The sequence below is a fragment of the Megascapheus bottae genome, chromosome 8, assembly GCF_031878675.1.
Source record: "Megascapheus bottae isolate mThoBot1 chromosome 8, mThoBot2.hap1, whole genome shotgun sequence".
Taxonomy (NCBI): domain Eukaryota; kingdom Metazoa; phylum Chordata; class Mammalia; order Rodentia; family Geomyidae; genus Megascapheus; species Megascapheus bottae.
The window spans coordinates 27,716,337-27,739,275 of NC_143516.1; positions in this window are offsets into that span (position 1 = coordinate 27,716,337).

Consider the following 22,939-nt stretch of genomic DNA (forward strand, 5'->3'; position numbering starts at 1 on the left):
CTCCTTTGCAGTTTAATTGGAGTCTCATGTACTTTTCTGCCTTGGCTGTTTTCAAACCATAACCCTCTAGGTTTCAGTCTCTTAAGTAGCTAGAATTATAGATGTGAGCCACCCTTACCCAACAGAGGAATTTTTCCTAATCACTGGTTTCCGCAAGTTTTCAAATCTCAGAGAAAGTGTTATTTTGATATCGTTAATTTAGTCAAGTGTGAATAAGATAAGCACTGTAATAAGATGAGAATTTGACTCCATCTAACACTCACATGTCAACAGCTTGATATAAGGAACATCCTCATTCAAAGAAGAGGTAATCAGAAATATAAGTGAAAGCCAGAAACTACTGTTACTTTTGGTATAAGTGAGTTATCATGTCCTGTTTTAGCCATGTATCTAGATCTCTACATTCATTTTGCATTTGAAATAATGAGGGGGGAGCAATAAAGCTAAAAATAAACACCATGGGGTTTTTCCTGTTATTATTGGGGGAGATAGAAATTTTGCCTATGGATTTTGGTGTATTATTGTGTTTGGTTTTATTTTAGCCTCATTGATTTATATTTGTATTAATGTAACACATATTTAGAGCTTATACAGTGTCTTATAATAAATTAACCATTCGATGTTGGTATTCTGGGATTGGAAGAATATATACAGTATTTTCCATGTTGTACCACTGTATAAGGCCTAAGGAAAAGAAGGAAACAGCACACAGGTTTAAAGCATGGGTTATGTCATTGAATTCAAGAAGCCAACATTTCAAGTCTCCCAACCCAAAATTAGTTAAGAGGAGGAATCAAGTTTCAAGCCTCCTTTTCTTGAGTTCTTTTAGCAATGGGCAAGGAGGCTGGGGAAAATCAGCATCAATTTTTAAAACAAAAGGGAAGATTTCGTAAGTTTTTACAACTTTTGTTTGCATTACAAGAACTGACCCCTGGGCTTCAGGGGCTGGTTGGCCCTGGTCAATGGCTCACTGTTCATAACACATATTCATATACAAAAGAGCTTTGAAAAGAAAAAGACTGTACAAGGGTGAGTACTGTGCTTCTTAGAACTTGAGTTTCCCAACAGTAGAAGAGATGGCCTCAGTCTACCTCAAAGAGTTCATAGGAGTTTACAAAGTTATTCTGGTCTATTTTGAGTTAAAATGGTGCCCAATTATGAGAAAAGCTTTTTGATCAAAATGTGATGCCTACATGTTCTTGCTTTGACCTGGTGAGTTGGCTGTTGTTAAGGAAAAGAGGATCTGCTTTGAGATAAGGAAAGGTTTTTCAAATGTGAGGTTTTTGTCTTAAGCCCATTTCTTTTCAGAGAGGGAATTAATACACACCTCAGACTATTCAAGAAATAACAGCATGTGCCCAAATATTCTGGGATTATTTGTGTGCTGTTAAAGTTATTTCAAAGTCACCTTATATAAATATATTTTACCCTATTCCAACTAGCCAGTCACTAGCAGATTGTGAACATGAGCTCAACCAATCTGAGCAAAGGGGTGGGTCCTGCCGCATTAGAAATACGTAGGAGAGCATCTTCCTGCTCCATGTGCTTGACAGATTTCGGGCTGATGATGTACTTTTCGGCAGAAGTAAATTTTGCCTACCCAAGACAACTCTTTATTTTCACATCTATCATCGTGACTTGAGTGGTTATTAGAAAGCATATTTATTTATACCACATTAAAACACTTCTTATTGATCTTTGTTTTTATCCACAGGACCTAAACAAACAAACAAAACAAATCAACAATAGCAGGAAACAAAAAGCTACTATATGCCCAGAAGAGAAAGGAAGGAAGAAGGAAGGAAGGAAGGAAGGAAGGAAGGAAGGAAGGAAGGAAGGAAGGAAGGAAGGAAGGGTGACAGGAGAAAAGCAATCTTTTCCTCATAGCTTGTAAAAAAATTAACTGAAAATGGACCACGCCCAGAACTATAAAAGTTTAAATCATTGGAATACTATTTAGCAATCAAAGTGAACAAGCTATTGATGGATGGCATAACCTGGAGATGGGGTTGGGAGGGGGGAAATATAAAAAAATCTGTATTACAAACACATTAATTCTTAAAGTTATTATGCAGTAAGTTTACATTTATGTACCTCCTGAACTGATGAAATTATAGTAATAAAGAACAAATGCATGAATGCAAGGGGTTAAGAAGATGAGGATGGAAGAGGAGATGTGCTTACAAAATGGTAATAGGAATGATCCTCTAAGATGACAAAAATGTCTTGTATCAGGACTAGATCATTGTCAATATCCTTGTTAAGACATTTTATTATGGTTTTATAAGCTCTTACTATCTTTAAGGAATTTGGAAGAAAGGTATGTATTTTTCTTTTTTGCCAGTCCTGGGCTTGAGCTCAGGGCCTGAGCACTGTCCTTGGATTTTCTCAAGGTTAGAGCTCTACCACTTGAGCCTCAGCACCATTTCTGGCTTTTTTTCTGTGTATGTGGTACCGAGGAATTGAACCTGGGTCTTCGTGCATGCGAGGCAAGCACTCTACCACTGAGCCAAACTCCCGGCCCCTATTTTTCATTTTTTAAGTAAATTGATTGAGATTTAATGCATACTCCAAATTAAATCCCATAGTATTTCTTGTAGAGTACTTTTAACCAACTGTTGATATTTTGTTTATACTTTGTATTTTTTCAAATGTCTTCACAAGTAGCCTGTATGCTTTACCAGATCTTGCCTTCTCGCCACCATACCCCTAAAATCTAACTAGATAGATAACTACCTGTTGAAGGTAAAGATTGAATCTCATTCTCTTGCTTCCAGTGTTTTCATCAGTGCAATTCTTATTGAGGCAGAACTAGCAGGTGAATGAGGCTGTGGGTGGGCCAGGGAATACAGAAAGAAAGAAAGATAGATAGATAGATAGATAGATAGATAGATAGATAGATAGATAGATACATACATACATACATACATACATACATACATACATACATGCATGCACACATACATACATACACATACCACATATACATACAAACATACATATAAACATGCACATGCAATACCCCACCCCCAAAATTCACACACTTTTAAAACATCTGGACAAGGTAGCTCATACCTGCAAGCTAGAGACTTAGTAGATGCTGATCACAAACATCATAGTTCAAGGCTAAGCAAAAATTTCTAGAAGTACCATGTCGATGAATAAAGCTGGGTTGTGGTGGTTTTACCTGTTATCCAGCTACAGTGGAAAGCTTAATCAGAGGATCATGGTCTAGCTGGCATAGGCAAAATGTGAGATTCTATCTTAAAAAATGACCAATGAAATAAAAGGATGGAGGCATGGTAGTACACCTGCCCAGGAAGCACAGGCCCTGAGTTCGAACCCTAGTACTTCCAACCCAACCATAAAAACCTTACTATTCTGGCTAGTTTAAGTAGAAAGGATTAAAAAACTAATAAAATCCATGGAATGTAAAGAGTTTGCACAACATTCAGAAGAATTAAACGGTTAGATCCCAGTCTAAGCTTCCAGAAATAATTCTCAATGTCACACAACAGGTCTTGGCTGGCAAGATAGGTACTTGTGTTACTGTGAGAGGAAAACCCAGATAATCTATCTGGAACTTACTGGGACAAACATTCTTTTTGCTGATGCACCTGTACAATAGGCATGGTGTGTTGTACTTTTCTCTTGTCCAAATTCAGTTCTGATCTGTGCCTTTCACAAATATATTTGATTAGTAGTACTCAGATTCCAGGTGGGTCTTGATTCAAGGGCACTAGGGAAATGTCATTGTTAATTTTTACACATTTCTCATACTGTAAGACACATTATCGAGAGGGACTAGAATAGTTATGAAGTAGCACATATTTACATTTACATCTTCCACAGTAGAGAAATAATTATAGGAAGTAGGTAGTCTATATTACTTCTCAATTATCCTACCAAATTATGAACCAATCAGTGAATAACAGCTAAAGAAAAAATGGTTTAGGTCTTGAAAAAAGCAAATCTTTCTATCCTTAAAAATGTTCTAGAACCAAACATAGGTGGACACTAGAAATTCAGTGTGACAGAATGCTTTCTCACAATAAAATTATGGAGAAGTTTTGAATTCAACTCGGAAGCATTTCTCTGTTAAACATGTGAAGAACTTCAAAAAGCTCTGCCACACACAGGAGCCCCGGTTTATCCTAGGCAGAAATCACTGAACAGAAATATCCATTTTTAATGCTTTGTTAGGGTTGCCAGGTTTAACAACTATTATAGGACATTGTGTTCATTAGAATTTTACATCAACAACAAAGTTTTAGTACAGACATGGGACTTGGCCTTTGTATGGAACCCACTTTTACTAAAAAAAAATATTCTCTGTGGATCTAAGATTCAAATTTAATTGAGTAATCTGTGCTTATTCTGGCAGCAGTGTCTTATGCTAATTATTTTCTATAGATGGGAATCTTTTCCTGTGTTTTGTTTGTTTTGTTTTTCTTTGTGGTATTGTTTCAGGACTCTTATTCACTAGTACAACACACTTTTGAAAAGGCTGTCAGTCTCTAACCCATTATCAATGACATCATTAGCATCACTATACCTTTAAATTCTGTTAAAAACAGGATTAGACGTAGGGACAAATTGTAAAGACCAGAGGTTCCTGAGGAAGTTAGGATCCAATGCCTGTGAAGAAAGGAAAGAAAGGAAATGCCACCCTCAGTGTAAAGATAATGCTCAGCAAGTGAATGCTCCCTAATGGAATTGACACCAAATACCCTTGGGAGGTGATGGGCACTCAGCCTCACATTTCACAGATGGAGTAACTTGAACACAAAAGGAGGTAGTGACTTCTGGGGGAGAGGGGCTGCAGGAAGCAGCTGTGTACAGGAATTGGGAAAGAGAAAGAAAACTTCTGAAATCTAGTTTCACCTAGCAATTGAATAAGGCAGATATCACTAATATATGAATTTTTATTAAAATGTTTTTCTTCTATACAGTAGGAAATGTTTATCTCTACAACCTTACCTTCTAGGCATATAGAGATGAAATCAATATATTCTAAAATTTGAAAGGGATATAGAAAGCATGATGCCAGTTCCTTCAGGAAATTGGAATAAGCACTGTGGGTAGCAGGTTTTTGTGACTTTACAAGTTGTGCAACTTGAAACAATAACTAAAAACTTCAATATTTCAATGTTTTTCTCTAGCTGCTTTTTCACTTAGCAATCTATCCAGAATCTATATGGAAAACAAAACAAAACAGCATAGAATGAGTCTTCCCAATCAAATGTGTGGGTAGACAGGTGAGGTACCTTTCCTCCCCCATCATAAGGATCACAGCTCACAGCCCTTTTACAAAAAAGATAAATTAACAAGAAATGAAATAAAAGATTGACATGATAAAGGGCCCTTCAGTGTGAAGGACCATAATCCAGAGAAAATTGCAGTTCTATACTTAGATAATAAAGAATGAACAGCTGAAAGGAAATATGAATTGGCCAAAGGTCATGGTCATAGGCTGAGAGGAACACAAAATCCAGTCTACTCCCAGTCTTGGTGATACTTCTCTGTGACATTCCTCTCTCCTGAGTATAAGGAAAGACCTCTTTTAGAACAAGGGTCAGCATCCCTGAACATCTTTCTGTCTCCACCATGTGTGAATCTAGCAAGAAAGTACTATCAACAAACCAGAATGTAAGCTTTTACTAGAACCCCATCCCCTTGATTTCAGACTTCTAACCCCCAGAACTGTGAGAAAAATTGATGTCTGTTGTTAAATCCATGTGATCTATGGCATTTTGTTATTGCACCCCCAAACCGATCAATACATTTGCATTGCCTTGATGAGGAATCATCTGCTTCACCACGAATTAAAAAAATTACAAGCTGGGACCTGGTAGCTCTTGCCTACAAACAACAACAAAAAAAACATAAGTGGAGCTGTGGCTCAGTGGGTAGAATGCTAGCCTTAAGCACAAAAAGCTCAGGAACAGCATCCAGACCTAGAGTCCAAGCCCCAGGACAAGCATAATAAATAAATAAATAATAGAAAATTGCAGTGTTGTAGTTAACCTCTCTCTCTGGAGTTCTAAAGCCCTGCTCATGGAGAATGGCACATAATGAAATAGACTTAGCCTATATGCAGGTGAAGAGACACTGGAAATATTATACCACTGAAAGATCACACAGTGGCTTTTACCTATTTAAATTTTTCTGTAATTTCCCTTCACATTTCTTATGAAGATATAATGGTTGATTAGTATTAACTTTTACTATTTTGAGCCCTTCTTCACTGAGGGTTAGCTGCTGCATTTCTATAGCAAACCTCTCACGTTCTGCATGCTTTTCTTCCACTTCAACTCTCATTTTCCCCACTCTTTTTCTTGGATTAAAAGTTCTACTTACATTTCACTGCAATGTCTTTGCACAATATATACTTATAAATATGAAGCATGCTTTCATTAGAAAGCCAAAGTCAACACTAATTTATTTAAGAGAAAGGAAAATTCCTTTGTAAATTGGTCATACTTTTCTCCCAGAGCTAAGAAGCATCGCCAAAGATCATTTTGTCCTTCTTACTTAAGTAGAAGATAAAATTTTCCTCTTATGCTATTAAGAAATGAATTCTTGAGCCTGATGCTGGTGGTTCATACCTGTAATCATGGTTATTCAGGAGGCCATGAGCTGATCATTACAGTCCAAAGCCATTTTGGGGAGGGAAGTCTGTGGGACTCTTAATCTCCAATTAACCACCAGAAAATCAGAAGTGGTGCTGTCACTCAAAATGGTACAGTGCTAGTGCCCAGGCCCTGACTTCAAGACCCATGACTGACCCCTCCCCCCCCAAAAAAAATAAAGTGAATTTTTTTAGATAGGGTTGCTATATATAGTCCAGACTATTCTTGAACTCATGATTCTCCTGCTTCATACTCCTAAGTGGTGGGATTATAGGTGTGCTTACCATGTTTAGCTAAAAGAAACAAAAACTACGTTGTTTAAAATCCATCTTATTCCTAGGTGGTCTATAATAAAGTTCTCACAACAACGGGAGGTAATACGAGTATTTTCATTTTGTCTATATTCTAGTAAATGTAGCATGCAGTTAAAGTTGAGAAGGATTTTTGCAGACTGTAGAACATTTTTCCTCATCATTTTTAGTTTCTTCTCTATTAATCTTTAGAGAAATAGAGTCTTTTGAAATATTTCCTCAACATTTTATAACAAATTCCTTTACATGACTGCATACCCACAAAGATAAACAATTATTCCTCAGTCCCAAAAGCATTTAAAAATAGGCTAATATTATAGAGGGATTTTAACAGCTGAATTTAGTCAGGGCTGTGTGCTGTATTCTATCACCTTATCCCTGCCCCCAGCCCTATTTGCTTAGCTATCTTCAGATGGAGTCTCATGATTTTGCTGAGGGCCAGCATTGAACTTGAGCTTTTGGATCACTCCCTATGCCTCCTGAGTAGATGGGATTACAGATGTCTGCCACCATGCCCTGCTAGGACTGACACTTTTAACAAAGTTCTTAGAAGTTTTTCATGGACTGTGCATTTGAGATCTGCAGCTAGAAAGAAATTTGGTTATACCTGTATGATTTCATTTTATCAGATATCTGATGAAATTTGTGTCTGTGCTTAGATACTTGTCACTCATTTCTTGGTATTTTGCACTGAGAAGTCAATTCACTGTTTTGGAATAGGGAAAAGATGTCTCTTAAACTAGGAACCAGAGCCCTTTCAGCTATGAAGCATTCTCTTCCTTGCTAATCTGTTAGCCAATGCTTTTATAATCAGAGCTCAATCTGTTTATCTCTCCCTTCTTCAGATCTGCAAAGAGCTGATTTGTTTAGGACTTTAAATCTGGCTAATGAAAGAGTAATTTCAATTCTAGGGCTTTAAACAAAGACTTAGGTATGCTTTGGGGGGGGGGAAAATCTTACTTGGTATTAGTTTATTGTCCTTGAGAACATACATGATTTCAGAGCCAAATATGAAGGGACTATCTTTCTTCTTTCATGTACCAAATATATTTAAAAATTCTGTGAATAATAGATATGTTTAAAATCATCTAAAGTGGAAATCCCAGACATGTGCTTTGTTAATCTTATCTTGAGCTTAAAACTTTCATGATTTTGGATGAGTTCTTGAACTAATCGGGTACATTCAAGCTCCCTTTGCAAGCAGGGACTTGAGTTTTAGACTACCTGTCTAACCTCAGAGATTCCCTGTAAGACCAGCTACTTTCCTCAACACAACAAATAAAAAGGATAGTGAAAAGCAAAGGAAGGAAGCTTATTACACAGCACATGCATATCACAGGAGCCAAAGTAAGCCCTCAGTGCCTCTTCAGGACACAGAACTGTAGGCTTAACCAGAAAATGAATTGAGACAGGAGAAAGAAAGGTATGTATAATTATTCAATTGTCCTGGGCAAAGTATAGTCTAGTGGACCATTGCCATAATGAAATTGTTTCCCTTGTCATCACAAGAGAAGAGAACGTAGCCAGGACAAACGTCATTGGAGGCAGGGAGATGGTCTGTCTTGAGGAGGGAGGCTCTGCTGTTGCTTTCATTGGGTACAATTGACCTTGACTGGTTCTGTTCTTCCAGGTTTTCAGGGTGACTGTGAAGGGACTAAGGAGAGAAAGGCTTGGACAGTGCTTTCATTAATTCACCAAATGAGAAGTGACTCGGAATCAATTCCTAAAGGATATAAAATGAAATGAAGCCGTTTGTCAGTAGAGAATCATGGTTAACAAATCTGAATGACGGTGTTCGTTCCGTGATGGTCAGTGCTTAAAGCACAGGTCACAAAATCTGGTACCTGAATTATTATCGGCTAACTCTAGTAGCTTCCACTGTTTAATGGTCTTGAAATGGAGCCTTGACACGGAGAAGGGGAAGAGTTTCATCTGAAACTTAGCCCAGATTTCTCTTTTGTGTTTTATGAATCATGAGTATATGCCCAGGCCAAATTATTTTCTTGGGAAAAAATACATAAGAAAAATTTGAGCTTATTTCAGGTATCAAAGTATGTAGGTGTGACCAATAACCTATGTGTACAGATGTCAGAATACACTCCTGGGCATTTCAGTAAATGGTAATATTTTGGCACAGAAAATATGAGAATAATATTAGCTCTTTCATCTGAATAGTAGCGATTCTGCTAGTGACCTTTTTGAAAAGTTTTTTCCCCCCCACTGGGAATACAGAAATTTTTCTCTTTGTGCATTTTTTTGCCTGGATATTAATCAATAATCTATTAGCTCAAGGACCCTGAGCTCACAGAATTCAAAACAAGCTGACAGATGTTCAGTGCTTTGGGGAGAAATCTAGACAGGCTGTGTGGCCTGGGGCAAGGCAGGAAAAGGTTTTGTTTAATTCAGTTGTCTGAAGTTGTGTGCTCTGCTGTTAACTATAGGGCTTTACTATGTCCCCTTTTCCTTTCTTCCTTCCTTCGTTCCTTCCTTCCTTCTATTTTTTTGTCAACCACAGGACTTGAACTGGGGGGAGGGTAGTAGGAGGAAGGGGGTGGCGTGGTTGGCGGGGGTATGGGGTGGGGAGGTGTGGGGGGGCTTTGGGGGGGGAGTCCTGAGCTCTTTTTTGCTAAGGCTAGCACTCTACTACTTTAAGCCACAGCCCACCTCCAGGTTTTGATTGGTGTATTGGAGATTAGAGTTTGATGGATTTACTTGCCTTGGCTGACTTTGAGCTGCATTTCAGATCTCAGTCTCCTGAATAGCTAGGATTACAGGTGTGAGCCACTGGCACCTGCTCATTCTCTTCTAGAAAGAAGAGAATGGTGGTACTGAGGTTTGTACTCAGGGCCTAATACTTGTTAGGGTATATTTGCTCCATCACTTGAACCATGCTCAAAGCCAAATAATATAATTACTTATGCAAGAACAGTAATTAGTTATTACTCAGTAAGTGCTAGTTTTACCTTGTCATCCTTTAATACTTAATTTTATAGGAAGAGTTATTGCCCAATCTGGAGCCTGTAGAGATGCAGAACTCTGTGTGTGTGTGTGTGTGTGTGTGTGTGTGTGTGTGTGTGTGTGTGTGTGTGTGTATAATTTTCATCTATTGTTGTAATGAAAAAGAAATGCAAATGATTTACCTAATTCAAAGCAGTACTTTTTTTTTTGCCAGTCCTGGGTCTTGAACTCAGGGCCTGGGCACTGTCCTTGGGCTTTCTCAGGGCTAGAGCTCTACCAATTGAGCCTCAGCACCATTTCTGGCTTTTTTCTATGTATGTGGTACCCAGTCTTCGTGTGTGCTAGACAAGCACTCTAACACTAGGCTAAACTCCTGGTCCAGTACTTTTATTTTTTTAAAGATACATATATGAAATTCATTTTACACATGTAAAAGTCTGTACATGTGTTGATATGAAGAGATCCCTATAAAAGTGGGAACAGCTTAGAGATTCAGAGGCTAGGAACCAAAGCATAGACACAGGTCTTTGTCCCTCACTTTGAATCCTGTTGCTTTTGGTATTATACCTACCAAGCTTCTCTCCCCATCCATCAGGATTGGTTATCAGTATGTAGATAAGAACAACAGCTTTGCTTTTCTTCACTTTGTATTTGGTGTTTCCTGGCTTCCTGTCCCTCTCCTTTCCTGTCCAGTCTTGGGTGTAGCCTACGGTCTGGGAAGGTGAGGACATCTCACCAGTGCAGCTGAGCCGAATAGCTATGGAGACACACACTTGTGATGTTGCTTGCCTGGCTGCACTTGCAAGGGAGACAGTCCTGTGGCTGCATCTGATTGCTAATAAGCTTTCTGGTGGCCTAGACATCTCATCAGGACCTTTTGTTTTTATAGGCTGCCCTTTGTTGATTTGAGCATTGTTTTCCCTGTCTCCAAGGCCCTCCTAAGTTTTCTTTGCTGGGCCTGGCAGTCTCCTTTTCTTTTAGCTCAGTAGGAGCTAAATTTAAACTTGATTAACAACATTTAAGTCCAAGGAGGGTCAGGATTCTATTTTCATGTTAAATACTGCTTTTTCTGTTTCTATTTTGTTTTGTTTTAAGACACAATGTGCCCTCACAATGAGAACTCTTCTGACTTTGTTGCTAAGGAGTGAGAAAAAAAATAACAACAAATGTTCAGTAGTTTGATTCAGAGAGGTGGGGAAGGGGACTATTAACCCTTTGTGAAGGTATACTCTTGGTATTTATATTTGCAAAACCTCACAGGTCTTATCAGCAATTATATTTTTATTCTCTGTTGCTAAATAACTTCAGTTTAATATTTGGGGCACCGTTTGAGGGCAGTTGCTCTAGAAAATGTATAAGGATCTCTTTTCTCACCCAATAACTTTCCCATTCTAGATTTTCCATCAGTGGTTAACCTTTATTTATTGATAACTTTCTCTCCTAGATTCACAAGTTCCATGAGAGAAGTCACAACCAGCCACAGTTTCCCTCCAAGATGACTGAACTTAAAAGTGATCAGTGAGGCTGGGTACGTGACTCAGTGGTAGAGTATTTGCCTAGCATTCATGAAGCCCTGTGTTCAACGCCTCAGTAACACATAAGCAGAGTAAGGCAGAAGTGCCACTGTGGCTCAAGTGGTAGAATGCTAGCCTTGTACAAAAAGAAGCTCAAGGACAGTGCCCAGGCCCTGAGTTCAAGTCCCACAACTGGCAAAAGAAAAAGCAAATTGCACAGTGACTAGACCATGTATGAAAACGTTTCTCTGCCCTTCAAATTCCTCTAGTAACCATTTCCAAATGGTGAACTAGAACCTTAAGTTGCTGAGAATGTAACCCAAGTCCTAGGGCTCAAGCAGAAGTCTGAGGATCCAACATCTCAGAAGCAGAATGACAGCTCATTCCCACATTCCAAAGGAAGCTACAGAGAGCAGTGAAGAGGAAAAAAAATGAGACTTATTAACATTCCATCAGTGTACAGATGGAAGATAGAAAGCATTTCATCTTTAGACTTAACAAGAGGAAGAGACCCAGGAAAAATGCGGTCTGGTTGGTCATTGTTTTCAATTTGGGGTTCTGTAAAAGGGTCTGTAGAAGCTGTTATCTCTCTTATCATTTGAGAGAAATAATATGCTTCTGTGTTACAGGCTCAACCTCATCATCATAGGTAATTGCCCTCATTTGAGGGGTGGTTTTTCCTTCCAGCTTCTGCTGTTTCTTGAGGATAGTTTCGGTCCCTTGTCATAAAGATGTTATCAGTCAGTCCCTTCCTCCAGGTATCCAGGTTGAGTTCAGGAGACCTAGAGCAGGATGTCAGATTTTTACCCTGATGTTAGTTAATATGAGGGATCAAGGAGTCTTTTTCAAAAGCTGCATGTAACTGCTTGTGTCAATGACTACCAGCTTCCCTAGTTTTTCCATTTCCAGCTCAGGACCGATTCCCTGTAAACAGAATAAGCTCACCAAACCAGTCATACAAGGTTCCCACCTCTTGGTGGCATGAAGCTCCCTCATATCAAAAGGTAACCAGAACACATGTAAAATCTTCCCGTTTTCACTCTTTGACTGGCCTTGGCGCTTCTACAAAATTCATGATACTATTCATCTCAATAAGTCCCTTCTGTTTGTTCTCATATAAGTTGATGTTTAAAATTTACCCATCCTTTTATCCGTTGTATTGAGGATGGTAGCTGGTATATAGGAGACACTCAGGAAAGATTAGTTAAATAAATCTCTACCAATATATTTCTAGATTAGAGTTCTTCCTGAACAGGGAATTAAAGAGGAGTTTGAAAATTATTACATTTTAAAATTGTTAAAGAATAAAGGTATTAACAATGAAGTAAAAATAAGAAGCACAGAAAAAGTAATGAGTTAAGAGAGGAAATGTTTATGGGATGAAATTTAAAGACACATAGTAAAAGACAACACAGAAGTTTAATATTTCTGAATTGCATGTAGACTCTGTCAACTGTTTATTCATTCCATACCTTGACTTTCCATACCAGCTACCTTTCCCTTTAGCCATATACACAGCTGATGGTTTGTTTCAGATATTTTTTGGAAATGAGAGCAAATGCTGGATATCTTCAATCAACTTTTTTCTTCATATATATACATACATATACATATATATATGTACACACACACACACACACACACACACACACACACACACACATACACACATATATATCCAGTCCTGGGTCTTGAACACAGGGCCTGGGCACTGTCCTTGAGCTTTCTCAAGGCTAATGCTCTACCATTTGAGCCAGAGCATCACTTCCAGCTTTTTCTGTGTACGTGGTACTGAGCAATGGCTTCATGCATGCTAGGCAATGCTCTACCACTAGGCTACAATCCTGGCCCCTCCTGACATTTTGTTGATGTGGGGTGATTATAAACCTCTTTTTTCTAGTAAGAAAATTACTCCCCTGTCATATGTCTTCTGAACATTTTTCCAATTTTCTTGAGCTTTCTAAATTCATATTCTTATTTATTTTGTATGTTATACAACTTGAATGTCTTTTTTTATCAAGTGACTTTCATATTTTTTTCCAACATAGATTCTTGACTTTATGTCATCTTTAGGAAATCCTTCTTTATTGTATGACTGTTTTGAAAACTGCAGTGTTTTATGGCTTTAGTTTTTTTAGTTAGGTCTTTGCAATATCTGGAAAGGCAATGGAGTCTTTATGTACATATGGTTCTCATCACAAGAGAAGTGTAACTAAAGCAGGATTAAGGAGTGAAACGTGCATGCACAGACACTAGGTTGCTTCTTCAGCTCTTGTCTTCAAACTTGACTTTTCTTCAATTTAAGTATATGGAGATAATGTATTTCAGAGGTGACTTTGAAGATTTACATTAGATTTGAAAGTTAAAAAAGTGAATAAACAAAAAGTCATGTAATGGGCTGGGAATATGGGTTAGTGGTGAAAGTGCTTGCCTAGCATGCACGAAGCCCTGGGTTTGATTCCTCAGTAATACATAAACAAAAAAGCTGGAAGTGGTGCTGTGGCTCAGTGGTAGAGGGCTAGCCTTGAGCAAAAGAAGCTCTGGGACAGTGCCCTGGCCCTGAATTCAAGCCTCAGGACTGGGGAAAAAAAGGCCATGTAAGAGCTAACTATAAGTAACATTAATGGAAATTGAAAATAGTGATATTATATGTTACATATAAATAATAATATATTTATTACACTGTGCTAACATTTTGTCCTTGAACTTTCCAACCTCCAGAACTATGAGAAAGAAGTATCTATTTTTAAGCCACCAATTTTATGGTAATTTGTGACAGTAGCCTCTTCAGAATAATGTAACAAATTTGAATTTAGTAATTGGATAATAGTTCCCTACGTCACATTAACAATCTAGGAGCAGCCTTTGAAGGTGAAGTAAAAAAGAATATTAGGAAGCAAAGAATACTACCCCACGTACAGTAGTTCCTGACTTGGTATTCTGCACAGACCCTAGTGAGATTCAAGGGAATGAATTGAGGAGCATTTATTCCTTACTTTACGATATGTACTGAAGTTCAATGTTCCATATCCAAGTGGAGTAGATGAGCCAAGTGATCAGTCTTCAAATTTTGCATACAATCATCAAAAGATAAATAAAGCCAGGCACTGCTGGGGGCTCACACCGCTAAATTCTAGTTACTCAGAAAGCTAAGATCTGAAGACTGTGGTCCAAAGCCAGCCTGGAGAGAAAAGTCCACGAGATTCTCATCTCTAGTTAACTGCCAAAATTGCTGGCCTTGAAGGAATAATAAAACAAAAGAATCAGGATCTCTGAGTTCAAGTCCCAGGACTAGCACAAACATCTTTCATATTGCTTCTAATCCCATACTTTAAATAATAATAATGGCAGAAATAAACGCTGATAAGTCATCAGAGGAAATGGAAGGGAATTTTTCAAAATTATGAAAAACATTAACTCTTACAACTAAAGGTTTTATTCATGTTTTTAAAGATATATTTAGTTAACATAAATGTGTACATTTCAAAAATTATTTTGGAGCTATTTCATTGTCAGTGTGATCTTAGAGCTCATAGGTTTTATGACAAGATCAGAAAGATGAGCTACAGACAATAGTTTATAAGGAAATGAGTCTTAAAAACCACTGAATATCTATGCTTAATAAGGAAATTGTTCTGTAATTTTACTTTTGTGTTATGTTTTTATTTGATTTGGTATTAAGGTAATACTGGCTTCATAGAATGGGTTTAAAAGTGTTTGTCACTCTCCTATCATTTTTAAAGTTTCTATTAAGTCCTTCCAATATGATTTTTAACTAAAATATTTTTCTAATTAAAAATGGAAAAATGAAATGTGAGCTATGTTTATGTACCAAAAAAAGAGTAATAATTGGATAACGCCTTTTACCTGCCAATGACAAAAAAACCTAAAAATAAAGATATGTCATCCCACTGCAGCAAATAAAGCTTCTAAGAAGAAGGTCTGCTTTCTTATTTTATTCCTTTTTGTCTTTTGTAGCCAGTCTCCACAGCAAAAGGGCTTTCAGTTCCCCCAACACCACAATATACCCCTACATCTTTCTCATCATTGTGGTTGTCAGTTTATTTATCACTTGTGGCAAATGGTTGCCTTTTACACCATACTTAGCAAAATACTGTTTGTTTTAGGAACAAAGCAAAGAGGACTAACATTTCAATGTGGTTTTTCACTTGGGGAGGGAGTTGGACGCCTAGCACTCCAGCTGATTCTGTCTTCCCTTCCCCAGTTCCTAAGCAGTTAAGCCTTCAAAGAGCCCTCCAGGCTCCAGGAGGGAACTAGGGCTCCCACAGGCATCAAGTATGTCAAAGTGAATGGGTGCAATTAACCTGAGATTCACAGATTTGAAGCCCCAGGCAAGGAGAAAGCTGCAAGTCAACTACAACACCCTGAGTTAATTATTACATAAACAACTCATAAGGAAAAGGGGTCTCTTCTAAGAAGCCTCTGCAGGGGACTTGACTTGTTTAGTATTTTAAGTTGATTCCAGTGAAGTAAATATGGAATGAATGTTAGCTGGGGAGAGGGGAGACTAAAAATAAAAGAAACTACATTTACCCAAGGCCACCCAATATGAGTCCAAGAAGACCTCTTTTAAGTCTAAAATATTAGTGACACTTAAATGATAAAGGACTGGATGCACAATACTTTGTTTAATGAAAATACATGACTTGCTGAATGGATGTCATTGTGTAGTAATGGATCATGATCACTGGCTATAAAAACACTGATATTCTAGGAAGTCACTTCTAAGTTGGAACAAATGTGAATCTGGCCCATTGGGCCTGAGAGAAGTCTGGATGTGTTATTCTTCAAGGCATTGGGTTATATGTTCACCAGAAAGAAAATCCTACATTTTCCCCAATGGCACTAAGTTTCCTGGAGTCAGAATCTGAGGTTCTATAATACAGGCTGTCTTAATCATCTTGCCCATTATTTTTTTCCCACAAATCTATAGGGAAGTTGTGATGAGACTCTCAGTTCACCTTTCTGTCATTACCAATGGTACAATGGAGAAGAAGCTCAGTACAGAAATAAAGGAGGAAGACCAAGAGGAAGAAAATAAAGAAGAATGAGGAGGCAGTGAAGAAGGAAGAGGATAGCTGGGGTATTAGGTAAGAGAAATAAGAGAATAAGGTTGTGGAGTTTGCTTTGAATCAAAGCCCTGCTCTGGCATTCACGAGTTAGCTTGATGATTTAAACTCCTGATTTTAATACTTAGTATAGTACTAAGCACAGGAGGCTTAAAAAAATAGTAGATTACATATGATGAAGTTTTAATCAAGATTTTGTCATTTACTGGCGTGTAACTGAATACCAATCACATTTTATTGTATGCTGTTTTTCTCATCTGTAGAGGGAAGGGCTCGAATAAGAAATATATATTGTGCCTAGCTGCTTAAAAGCCACTGAATAAGTACAAGCTATTAGGAAGTTAGAAATACTGAGACCAGGTGATAAAAATATTCCTGTCGGCTAGATTTGCAGAAAATGTTTTCTTTGAGCTGTTCTCTCATTGAGATATGGGCTTATTTTACAAACTGCCTTGTTTATTCAAAAAACACCTTGCAGAAGAAAGCTCTCAGACCCAAAAGATTATCAAAATTTTAAACTTATCTATATGCTTCAGCAGAGGAACAAGCAGGCTACAGCAGCATGATATTGACAAAATGCCAGATGACATGAGAGAGTTCTCCTCACATTGGTGAGGAGTTGTGAGTCAGGCTTTTCTGACCTGGAAACCCCAAGATTTAGCTCAATAATCAGTTGCTTCACCATAGAGGAAGAAAGCTGTAATCCTAGTTACTCAAATGCGCCTTCTATCTGGCAAATATAATGTAACCCTTCTATTAATTACAATAAAAATATATGAATAAAAGAGGCTGAGAGCTGAGGTTCCCATTCAAAACCACCCAGGCAAAGTATTTCCATGAGACTTTTATTTCTGATTAGTTAGCAAAAAGTCAGAAGTGGAGCTGTGGCTCAAGTGGTAGAGTGACAGCCTGGAGCAAAAATAAACTCTGACAGCACCGAGGCACTGAGTTCAAGACCCAGGTCCAGCTTGCACACACACACACACACACACAGATGTAAAAATAAAAAGTGATTTCACCCCTCTTATTATTCTGTGGGTTTTCTCACCATGTGATGACTTCCAGCATGTAACATAACTCAGGTCTCACCAAATGTAACCTGCTCATCTTAGATTTTCCAGCCTTAAGAACCATTAGTCAAAACAGCTTACTTTGATTATAATTTATTCAGTCCATAGAATTCTGAGTCTGTGATGGAAGTACAAAAGCGACTGTGACATCTCTATTTGCTCATTCTTGTAAAACAGATTTTTTAAAAATTATAAACAAAGTCAAAAAATAACTCGGTGCTGGTGGCTCATGCCTATAATCCTAGCTGCTCAGGAAGCTGAGATCTGAGGATTTCAGTATAAAGCCAGCCTGGGCAGGAAAGTAAGTAGCTGTGTCTCAAGTGGTAGAGTGCTAGCCTTAAGCAAAAACAAACAAACAAACAAACAAAAAACATCTCTAGCTGTTTAGAGAGTAAAAATACTACCGAGAAATTATTTCTGAAATGAGTATATTGTATGTGCATTATGAAAGACTTGTACAACCTTAGAATATGAATTAAAACTGAAATCCCCATTTTGCTCTTCGTGTGTGTGTGTGTGTATGTGTGTGTGTGTGTGTGTGTGTGTGTGTGTATCTACATATCATACCATCACTGTGTTTAAATGTTTGAGAGTCAAACCACTGGAGGTATGACTAATCTAATGAAGAAATGTCTTAGTAAGTTGAGAAAAGTCAATGCGATTGTCATATGAAAATGACTATCTTCCTTTTACCCCATGAAGTTGTTACTAGTTGGAAAACAGGTTAAGTCAGGAGTTTGGCCTAGTGGTAGCGTGCTTGCCTAGCATGCATGAAGACTCTGGCGGGGCGGGGGGGAAGCTGGAAGAGGTGCTGAAGCTCAAGTGGTAGAGCTCTAGCCTTGAGAAAGTCCAAGGACAGTGCTCAGGCCCTGAGCCCAAGCCCAGGACTGGCAAAAAAAAAAAAAAAAGAAGAAGAAAACAGGTTAAATTTCCCTAGCTAGCCAGTGTTTATTGATCATATAACACATACCTTGTTCTGTACCAGACATTTGACTCATTTAATCATTGCAGCATGAGTTAAATAAAATGACCAGTTAGACAAAACATTTATATCCCTAATGTTGAGATGAGAACCCATAGACCACAATATTAAGGAGCTAGCAAACGAGGACCTGGGATTCAAAGCTTTCAGTAGTTCTCTGAACCACAGATCCTCAGAGGAAGTTCAGCTACGAGTCAGTCCTTGTGTAATAGTGGAAGAGGGGATCCAAGAGCTACTATAATGTTCCAGAAAATCAACCAAAAACCAGAAAGAGCACATTTCACTGTGAAGAATATAATCACAGGGTAAAAGGGGCTGGGAGTGATATTGGTTTTTCGCTTCAGGCAGGTGAAAAGAATACCTGTTTCGTACATGCCTGGTGCTTGCCTGGTGGCTTCCTAACTACTCTGAAGTGTTTAGTGATGTACATTTCTCTATGAAGTGCTGGGGTCAACATCACTGGGAATGCTCAATGTCCCTTGCACACTTATACATATTTCCTCCTGTAATACTCCAGTGTGTGCTGGGCTTAATAACGTGTTCTGATACAACCAAGAGGATACAGTGCTGTGAGGCCACTTCCTAAACTAGGCTAGAAAAGTGATGACCTTCACAGTGGTGGCTCTCTGGCTCTTATACTGTCCAGTGTGGTTGCCTTAGGGAAGTATGGCTGGGGATTTGAGGCTTCCGGGCAACATGAGCCCTGCCCAGCAGCAGGGGAGTGGGCTTGGGTGTGGATCTTCTTCCCCTCTCCTTGAATAACTGCTGCCCCAGCTGATGCCTTACTGGAAGTCTCCTGAGAGATCCTGGGCCAGGGAATCCAGCTAGGTTACAACCAAGATTCCTGACTTACAGGATGTTGAGTTTTACATTAGTTTGTTGCCCAACAGTGGCTAACTAATACCACTTTTAGTCATTTATTTCATGGACCCCAATGGTGCTTCTCTGGGAAAATAGCCACTTTCTCCGCAAACCTAAAATCCATTCAATCCCACGAGACAGGTGTTGAGCGGAACCTTGAAGATGATGCACGCAAGAAAATAACAAGGTTCTTCCAAACGTGTCACCAAGCTAAAGAAGAGATTTACTGAACTTCTCCTTTCCTGCCTCCAGTTCCTGGGTTAGTCTTAGAGGGTACAGACTTTCCAGTCTACCTCTCAGCCATTATCTGCTACTTCCCCCACTTGGCTTCTGGTCATCCACCTTGGCTGACCTCTAACACTCGACCTCCTAGACCACATGAGAAACCCAAGGCAGTTTGAGCTTTCCCAAGGTTGTCCTCATGCCTGCTATAGCATTATCTCTCGGCTCTATACCTATCATTCAGGCTGGCAGTTTAGTGCTTCAACTGTACAGACTGAGAGCAGGTCCTATGTAAAGGAATGGAATGTACAGTTTCCAGAGTTATAAAATAATGCAGCAATTTTCTTTAAAAATATTTATTGGGTTACAAAATAAACAAATGGCATCATTTCTAAGAAATGTTGAACAATAGCCCAGAAGCACTACTTATTCTATTCCCAAGAAGAAATTGTGGGATCTGGGGAATTAAAAGTTTTGAATGACTTGCAAACCATATAACTAAATAATAACTAAATTATTTTTCAGCTTCAAATTAATGAAGAAATTTTGTTGTACAATGAATTGGAGGTGCTCTCTTTTAAAAAAATTGCCTTATGCCATTTCATATAACATATAGTCATTGAAAATTTAGAGAACAGGATTAGGTTTAATGAGGACAAAGTTTAAAAAAACTAGAAAAGTTTGGGAGAAATATTTTTCTATATTAATAGAAAGTTACATTATATTCAATAGATAAAAGGTGCATTTCTTCACAAACATTGATATCCTTTCTCATGTCTTGGTTCCCATTCCCTCCCCCCACCCTCACCTCTCATTTCGTTTTTCCTGCTTCCCTATCCAATTTCAAATAACCAAAAATGCATATACACAATATATCAGATAACAAGGTGAAATACTGTAACAATATGAGATAGCCAAGGGACAGCAAAAGAAATGAGAGATAACATAGTACATTAAGGACAACAATCACTCATTATATGGCTTTTGTTTCTATATCCTGGAGGTCCTTACATTTAGCATCATACTATATAGCCTGATGTATCTAGTAAAACCAATTTTCTTTCCACCAACTTTTTTTCTCATGAGAGTTTGTTTTTGAGCAGTGAGTAGATGAAACTTGGGTCTGGTAACATTTTTTGAGTCTATTTACTTCCATAGTCTTGCTATTGTTACCTTACCTGGTTGTTCTTTCTAATGTGGTGTCCAGAGCATCGTGATTCTTTAGTATGTGTGTTATTGCTCTAATGGACTTGTGTGCTAGGTGTGAGCTCATTCCATGTCCAGAACTGGGTGTTTCACCTGTTAAATGCTCACTATGTGTGTGCTTATTGCCCCATGTCTTCTAATGTCTGTAGTCAGGTGGGAGAAATATTTTTAAGAATTTTCTCTCCAAGTCCCCCTTTTCCCATGAAATATCTTGAAAAAATATTTGTCTTTCTCTGTTCCACACAGGCCTCCACTCCCCTAATTGAAAATTTATATTTCAAAAAATTACAAGTTTTGAGAAAAAGACTAACATATAGCCTTACTTTTTTCTCCCTTAAAAGTAACCACAATCATTTTACATTTGTTTTCAGAGTACAAAAGCATATTTTTGTATGTATTTTAACTTTCTTTAACTTTTAGGGAGTTTTAAAAATGTTTGTTATCTGTCTATAGAATTTCAAAAATCTGATACCTTTCTCTCAATGCATGAGAAGTAATGCACTTAGTCTTTGGTGAATGTAACTATAACCCCTCTACTTATTACCCAGACAATAAAAATTAAAAAAAAACCTGATATCTTTCTCTTAGATTTACAGTAAAATATTTTAAGGTGTATCTAACTTGCCACCACGAAAGCAGGTCTTTAAGAGATTTCATCTATTTTATTCAATGCCTAGGAAAGTGAAGGCAGGACAGATAGTAGGTGCCCAATATACATGTCTAATCAAAGGAATCCCTGTACAAACAGCTTTGATGTCTTATTGGAAATCTGGCTCACTCAGGTCCTGTCATCTCAAGCCGATAAATGCAGACTAGATGTTCTTTCATCATGGTAGTTCCAGGTTCTGATGCTGCTAGAGGAATTCTAGTGTCTTCAACATAAATAAATGTGAAAATGTTCCCAAAGGCCCGAAATCAAGCGGAAGAAGAAAAAAAATCCTTTCAGTTTAATGCAGTCCCACTTATCCAGCCTTTCTCTGATTTGTTGTGTTACTTGGTCCTTATTGAGAAAGTTTCGACCTGTGCCAAGGAGGCCTAGTGTATCTCCTATTCTTTCTTGTAAAGTTTTCAGTGTGTCACCTTTTACCTCAAGGTCTTTGATCCATTTGGAGTTAATTCTGGTGCAGGGTGACAGAGAAGGATCCAACTTTAGTTTTCTGCAGGTGCTTAACCAGTTCTGCCAGCACCACTTGTTGAAGAGGCTGTCTTTCTTCCATTCTATATTTTTGGCTCCCTTGCCAAAGATTAGGTGGCCGTAAGTCTGTGGTTTAATATCTGGGTCCTCAGTTGTATTCCATTGGTCTTCAGGCCTGTTCTTGTGCCAATACCAAGCTGTTTTGATAATTATAGCTCTGTAATAGAGTCTAAAGTTTGGTATTGAAATTCCCCCTGAGATGTTCTTTCTGCTAAGAAGTGTTTTTGCTATATGGGGTCTTTTATTATTCCATATGAAATTTTGGATTGCCTCTTCTATTTTTTTAAAGAATGCCATTGGGATATTGATGGGTATTGCGTTGAATTTGTAGCCCTTGGAAAGATTGTCATTTTCACGATGTTGATTCTTCCAATCCAGGAGCATGGGGGGTTTTTCCATTTCCTCAGTTCTGCTTTAATTTCCTTTTTCCGGGTTTTAAAGTTTTCATCAAAAAGATCATTACATTCTTAGTTAAGATAATTCCTAGGTACTTTATTTTCTTTGAGGCTATTGCAAAAGGAGTTGCTTTCCTGATTGTTGCCTCATTTCTCTCACTATTGGCGTAGAGGAAGGCAGTTGATTTTTGAGGGTTTTTTAATTTTATATCCTGCTACCTTGCTAAAGTTTTGAATCAGCTCAAGGAGCTTGGGTGTGGAGTCTATAGGGTTTTTTAAGTACAGAATCATGTCATTTGCAAAGAGGGAGAGTTTCACTTCCTCTTTCCCTATTTGGATCCCCTTATGTCTGGCTAGGAATTCTAATACTATGTTAAAGAGGAGTGGAGAGAGTGGGCATCCTTGTCTCCTTCCTGATTTTAGAGGGAATGACTCTAGCTTTTCTCAGTTTCACTACTTGGCATTTACCCAACCGTCCAGAAACAAGGACATACTAAATCCAC